Source organism: Callospermophilus lateralis, chromosome 19 (genome assembly GCF_048772815.1).
Source record: "Callospermophilus lateralis isolate mCalLat2 chromosome 19, mCalLat2.hap1, whole genome shotgun sequence".
NCBI classification, from domain to species: domain Eukaryota; kingdom Metazoa; phylum Chordata; class Mammalia; order Rodentia; family Sciuridae; genus Callospermophilus; species Callospermophilus lateralis.
The window spans coordinates 30881713-30889556 of record NC_135323.1 but is presented as its reverse complement, the minus strand read 5'-3'; the positions used below and the strand labels follow the sequence as shown (position 1 = coordinate 30889556).

Here is a 7844-nt window from a genome sequence, read left to right as displayed (position 1 = left end):
TCCAGTAGAGGGCATTCTTGCTGAACTAATTGAGCCCAGTACACTTGGTCTGGGGACCCAGAAGTTGAGGTCTACTCTGGGCCTTCCACGGAGTGACAAGGCAGGAGTATAAGCTGTGCCAATCATCTCTTAAAGTGAGCTAAGTAGCGGGCTCTGACTGTATAATAATTTCAATTTTATCTCTAAAGTTTGAATCAATCACTCCTGGCAGCACCTGAATTCCCTTTTTTAAGTTGTTTCACCCCAAAAATCAGCCTATGGTATTTGCGGGTAATGGCCCATGAACCCCAGTAGGGACTCGGTTGACCACATTTCAGACATTAAAGTAATTCCCAAGGTTGGCCATAAGTGTACAGTCTTGTTGGAGTTGGCTGGTAATAGTGACAAGCTGACATGGCCAGTCCTGATGACGTCAGAGTCTGCGACTCCTCTTCCAGTGTATATTGCAGTGCCCCTAGTGTTTGATGGGCCCAGGGCAGGCCCAGCTCCCAGTTTCCTCACCCCAAAGAAGGCAGAGGTGAAGGCCGAATTGGCTGTGAACCACCGCCACCATATCTATCCAAATCTTCCCATGCCATGCAGTCATCTCCCTGGTAGTGGCATCTGTGCAAACTGGGAGAGGTCTCTGCCCTATTGTGCAGAGTTCCATAGTCCCAAGCCATTTGCCCAGTTCTACCAAAATTGGAACAGCACCCATGAGAATGGCACATCGGAGACTTAGGTTGTAATACCTGCTTCAAAGCCACAGCGACCATTACACCCTGTAGCTGTGTGGGACCCACATCCGCACAAAGGCCAATGAACTTGGAGACCATTCCCCTTTTTCAATGGGGTTGAAGGATTTCCTGACAAACTTTGTTAGCATTCTCAAATGCAGCAGCTTGACTAGGAACTCAGAGGCATCCAAGTCTCCTATTGATCTCTTTGATGCCTGTTATAGATATTCCTCCAAATCTGAAAATGGCTCCACTGATCCCTGTTAGATCTGACTAAAATCCAAAGTTGATTCACCCTGATTAGGTAGCTCTCTCCATGCCCTTTTGGCACATGCAGTAATTTGATCATATATGGCCAGATCATAATTTAATTGCCTTTCCAGATTTGTAAATTCTCCAGTTCCAGTTAACATCTCCAAAGTGGCATCAAAGCCTTGTTTCCGGTTTCTCTCAGACTGTTCAGTGAAATAATCAGTCCAGTGAGACCACCAACAGAGGTAGTTGCCCCCTCCCCCATAAAAAAATTGGCCATAGAAATCCAGTAATGTGGGGGTAAAGGCTCTTTGCATAAGGAATCAAGCCAACTTTGAACAAAGGTGAATTTGGACAGCAAGCATTTTTGAGCTCCTTTAGAGTCTTGAAACTGCAGCGTGCATATGGACACACTGATTTTGCTTGTTAATCTGCTCAAAGACTGGAAAAAGCTGAAAACCTGTAATGTCCTCCCCTGCTTCCTGTGCTGTTCTAAGACCATGTTGGAGGGGTGTAAGAATGGCTACTGCCAATTCAGAGTAGCTATTAAACTTTCTTCTCCCAGAGGAGAGTGGCCAGATCCAAATGGCAGGCGTGGGGACAGTCAGACATAATCTGCCAAACCCTCCTCCAGATCATTCTCACCCTCTGACTGAGTTTCCTCATATTGTGGCTCAGCTTCACCAGTATCTTTCTGTCCATTTTCTTCCCCTCCATCTTGAGTCAGCCTCACAGAGACCCCATCAGGGCTAGTTTCCTCTATAGCACACACCCCCACCATCCATTTTAGTTGGCACACTTCTAAATCCTAGTACTGTCTGGTTCAGCTGTGACTGAATGTTTGGTTTTTGGTCTTGCCCTAAGGTCACCTATCTGTGGTTTGTGAGCTACAGACTGGGTGAGAATTGACTCGGCCCACAATCCCACTACAGATAGAGAAAACTGCCTGGGAGCAGCCATGGGCCACTTCTCTGATTCCAAACTTCTAATTGCTTTCTGGAGCCATTTAACAAGTCTTCTAAAGAACACTGCTCCTCCTCTCAATATTCAAAATGAAACATTCCTAAAGCAGTTCAGACCTTTTGAATATTTTCTGTTGTACTCTTAGATAGCTTGGCAGAGAGGCACTCTTTAGAGCTTTTCTACCTATCCTTTCCCAAGTCTGTAAATCTGGTGACTCTTCATCACTAAGCCACAGACATATGTCATTAACTGTTTCGGGAATTGAGCCATCTGGGCCCTCCTGACTTGTATTCCTCTTCAGGAATTAGAATATCCATGATCATTAAGTAAATTTCTTTTTCTGAAGACATGGAACTGCCCATTATTTCTTTAACATCTCTGACTCACAATGCTTTCTTCTTCTACAACCCCAAAACACAGTTCAATGAATTTCTAAAGTAAATTCACTCAGTCTACCTGGAAATTCACTCTGAGTGGTCCCTGGTTCTGGTCGCCACCTGCCACCCCCATCAGTGTGGGCAGCTGAACTTACTATCACTGATGTGAATTTGCAGGGACACCAAATAAAACATAGACACAATTTACTTTTACACAATCTTCATGATGGCTTCCCCAGCCCTCAGTCTCAGGCTCTCCAAAAGGGAGAGCAAGAGAAAGTCAGGAGAGGCTAAGGAGAGAGAGGAATACGTTCAGAGGTGAGCTTTCATTGGGGGGACTCTTGTTTAGAAAGTTCTATCCAAAAACCTTCAGAAGGAGCAGGAATACAAGGGAAAGGTGATTGAAACTCAACCCTAGGGGAACATCCTACAAAAAAGAACACTTGCTCTGGGCTAGACCCTCCCCAAGCCACAGTGAATAAAGTAATTGGTCACAATCTGAGGCATCATGACTGGAAGGTGTGGTCATTCATTGTGGCTCCCCACAATTTATAGTAGGTGAATATGGGGACATAGACTTCAAATGGGTTCTCCAACTATTTTCTCATCATTCCAACATCACTTCAACACAGTTTCTTTTTTCCTGCTAATATCACCCGGAATCTATCTATCTGCTCAGAACTAATGTTCTCAACTCATAATCTCAAGTATTCTAGATAAAGACCTGAGATTAATGTGACTAGAGAGACTAATTTACCATATATCACAGTGGTAGCAAGTGACAGACTCTAATTCAAAGAGTTATGATTCCAAATAATGAGACTAGAAACTCAGAAAACAGAAAAGTATTTTCAACCTTTGAAATTAAAAAAATAATAATAACACTAATTGATATGGCAGGACCAATACAGACAAAATAAATCATAAATTTATGTTTAAAGAATGTTAAATTTTTGGAGATAGGAATGTGGCTCAGTGGTAGAGCACTTACCTAGCATGTGTTAGGCAATGGGTTTGATTCTCAGAATTGCATATAAATAAATGAATAAAATAAAGGTCCATCAACAACTAAAATATATATATTAAATAAGAATGAAAAATTTCATAGATGCAAATTCCAAATATATGACTCAGTACTTAGATCATAGCAGTAAAAAGGACTCAGTAAGTATTTGTCAAATATATGTATTTTACCATCATTTCACCCAGCTATTCCATTCCCTGGTTTATACCCAAAGGACTTAAAATCAGCATACTATAGTGACACAGCCACATCAATGTTTATAGTAGCTCAATTCACAATAGCTAAACTGTGGAACCAACCTAGGTGTCCCACAATAGATGAATGGATTAAGAAAATGTGGTATATATACTCACTGGACTATTATTCAGCTTTAAAGAAGAGTGAAATTATGCCATTTATTAGTAAATGGTTGAAGTTGGAGAAAATCATACTAAGTGAAATAAACCAATCTCACAAAACCAAAGGCCAAATGTTCTTCCTAATGTGCATATGCTAATTCATAATAAGGCAGGGGACACTAGGGAAGAATAGCATTACCTTAGATTAGGTAGAGAGAATTGATGGGAGGGGAGGAAAGAGGTTGTAGTGATACAAAAGGCAGTAGATAAAACAGACATTATTACTGTATGTATATATGTGACTACATGACCAATATGATTCCACAACAGGTACACTCAGAAAAATTAGAAATTATGTATGACATGTCAAAGTGCATACATGCATTCTACTGTCATGTAGAACTAATTAAAACAAATTAAAATTATATACATATTTTACAAAAAGTATGTACACGTACTATTGAATTGTATGTAATAATACTTCCCTTCTAAAAACTTACTGATACAGGAAACTCAACAAGTCTAACAACATAGCTTATCTCTCACCCTTCCTTTCAAAAAACACTTCACTTCATGTCCCATGCTTCTGATATTAAGCAAGATCTTCTCATTTTATATTTCATAAATACTCTTGAGTGGCATCATTTATATCTATTTTGTGGATGAAAATATTAATGAGAAAAGCCTTTATATCTTTATTTAATATTTTTTGGAGTGTCACTGAACTTTGCAAGTCTTCTTTGGAGAGATTTTTAATCTTTTTCCCTAGTGCTCTAGCGGGTGTGAAATGTGCCCCATGATGCTTGGATGCCTGAGACCAAGTTAAAACAGTGAAGTTATACATAAGTCACCTATTTCTTGCAAAGAGAATCAGAGACCTGGATTCTTGAAAGGTTTATTCAGATCAACATAAGGAGCTTATCCTATTCCATTCTCTGTTTGGGACAACTGCGAGTGTAATCACTGGGTGATCTGTATCCCTAACACTCTCCTCAGAGCCTTAGCTACATCCTTATTCCAGAGAGTATAAATCAGAGGATTCAGAGTGGGAGTAATGATGCTATAGAACAGAGAACCATCTTTGTCTTGCAGTGGAGTGTGTTGGGACCTGAGCCAAACGTATGAGAAGATGGGGCACCAAACCAGAGAGACACCACAATGAAGTGGGAGCTGCAAGTGGCAAAGACATTTCTCTTAATCCCAGATGAATGAATCTCAATGACACTGTGCAGGATGAAGCCATAGGATGTAGAAACCAGGATTATTGGGAGGAGGAGAAGCACGATGGTGCTGATGTGCGCTGTGGTCTCATAGACAGTGACGTCAACACATACCAACTTCATGACAGCTGGATACTCACAATAGAAGTGGTGTATTTTCTGAGTCCCACAGAAAGGAAAGTGCATCAAGATGACTGTGTGAATTAGGGAGTTCAGATGCCCCCAACCATGAGGTGAGGGCCATCATCAGTACCACCTTCCTGCTCATGAGCACAGTGTAACGCAGAGGATGACAGATGGCAACATACCTGTCATAGGACATGAGAGCTAGCAGAAGACACTCAGCACCACCCAGAGACAAATAGAGAAAGTGCTGGGTGGCACATTTCAGGAAGAAGATAGATTTGCTGCCAGACAGGTAGTTGGTAACGATCTTGGGGATGGTTGTGCAGACATGCATCAGGTCCATGAGGGAGAGCTGACTGAGCAGGAAGTACATGGGGGTGTGAAGCCCATGATCCACACAGATGAGGAGGATGGTGAGGGTGTTGCTACTCAGTGCAACAAGGAAGACCACCATGGTCAGGCAGAAACAAAAAAGGTGGGTCAGGGAGTCATCAAAAAGCCCTTCAAGGATGAAGTCTGCCAGAGACATCTGATCCCTCAGCCCCAGGGTCCCTTCTCAGTCCCTAGGGAAACAGGGAGTGGAGACAAATTGTGATGCCAGAAATATGGGATCCTGTGTACATGGCGATCAGCTCTTTTGATCCAATCAGCTCTTTTGATCCAATTTGTGAAGAGATTTTTTTCTCTATTTGTAATTAATCTGCAGTTGTAATTATTAAAATTCAATTTTTCAAAACAAGAGAAACCTAAAGTTTGTGATCACAATCATGGTCAGTTGAAATTCAAAGACTCTATTAAGGGCCACAATTTATGATTCTTCTTACTAAATATAGGCATATGTGTGTGTAATCATATGTGTGATTTGTGTTAGTGTGTGTCTACGTTGTATGGTTGTTGGATTATGTTTCTTATTTTTCAGGCAGCTTATAACAAGAGCAGCTGAACCACTAAGACATTTCTATTAATACATGTAATGGTTAAGTGTTGCATTACAGAACTTTGGCCTTATTTCTTTATGGAAGCTGGTTAAGGAGTTGGTGTACTGCTGTCATGTTTAAGTCTGATGTAGAAACTTTAAGTCTACAGGGCAAGCAGTAGAAAGGGAAGATAGTACAAAGCAGGGCAGACAAGAGACAGACTAAATCCAATAGCATGAGCTATAAACCCACAAGAGAAAACAAACAAACAAAAAAGAGTCAGTTCTGCTTGCCTATGGAATTAGGCACTGGGGTTCTTTTTGTATTGGCTCTTTTGAATTCTACAAAATTTTGGGGTTTCTTTTAAAATAATTAAAAAGCATCAAATATGCCTCAATTCACTCCCCATACTTCTCTTTTCCCTCTCCTCCTCCCTTCCTCTGATCTCTTCCCTCTACTCTGCTGATCTGCTATTATTTATAGCTTTTTATTAGTTACTTGTGGATATACATCCAGATGAGATCCGTATGGTATGTTCATTTAGGTACATGGGAAATTTAGGTCAGATTTCTAATGAAGCTGAATGCACACGCCTAGCCCAGAATTCAAAGAGCCTAAAGGAGAATCCTGGGGAAGGTAGAGTAACTGCAGGCCCAGCCACTGCTCCGTGCCAGTGAGTTGTGAGCCAGCAGATCTCAGCAACATATTAATACTACAGGACGACTGCTTACTTTCTGCCCTCTAATCTCCCAGGAAGCTACTCTAAGGCCCACCTTAACTAGAAATGATAGATTAGAGGTAATTTGGTGAGATGTAGTTCATCCTAGCCAACCTCACACATCATAAAGTCACTACAGTCCACCTCCTGCCAATTTGGCACCCATGCACACCTCCATCAGTCAGGTTAACCTCCAAATACAAAAATGATACATGTGTAACTATGACAATACATCCATCATGAAGGCAAACACATTAACCCTTTCTCCAGGAGAAAATCCAAAGTTCTTTATTTCACCTAGGGGAGATATTCATTCCTCTGATACATGTGTCCCCTTCAATATCCTGGAACATCAAAATTTTCTGGATGATTTATATGAAGAAGATTCATACAGAAAATGGGAGTTGCCCTGGCTCCAAAGATGGCACCGACCACGCTTCTCTTCTGGTACTAACTTCCCCATGCCCCAAGACAGTGGTGGGAAGAGCCGCCCAATGGTGAGCCCTGCTGACCCTCATGATTTTTACCCACCAATCTGAAAGTACCCTGTGCCAATACCTTGCTCTGTTGAACGGCTCCTGACTCTATAAAAGTGGAAAGCTGTTCCTCAATAAACAGGTACTTCTCCGATGAGAAGCCTTGTCCAGTCGTCCTTTCAGAAACAACAAAGAAATACTCATTACTACCCATCATGGGATAGATCTTCTTATCCAAAAACAAAAGGGTTAACCAGTACTTTGGATATCAACCCATGTTTCCTCACTCATTCCTGGCATCTTCCAAATAGATCCTTGAACAAACTGGACATGGCATCAGGGGTAAAGATTATTCCTGGATTCAGTAAGATGGACATACACTCACCAAGGCCAATCTGTCTGAAGCCGCTGCTGAATACTCATGGCTAATAGCAAAGACCAATCTGAGTTCCCAACATCGCACCATTCCCTGGGGTGATCAGCCAGCCCCTTCATAGCACATTGATGACATTGGACCACATTCAACATGAAAGGAACACTCTTTTTTTTTTATGGACTGGACATTCACTCTGGGTATGGATTTTCCTTCCTCTCCTAAAGTGCTGCTGCCAGGACTAACATCTCTGGACTCACAGGATGCTTTATTCACCATAAGAGTATTCCACGCAGCATTACTCCTGATCAAGGAGCATGATTCACAGCAAACAAGTGTGCAAT

The 7844-nt window shown here is 41.6% G+C and overlaps 1 pseudogene; it reads right to left on the bottom strand.

The window, feature by feature from the left end:
- Positions 1-4630: 4630 nt before the first annotated feature.
- LOC143384893 (olfactory receptor 2AE1-like) lies at positions 4631-7550 on the bottom strand (annotated as a pseudogene).
- Positions 7551-7844: the final 294 nt, after the last annotated feature.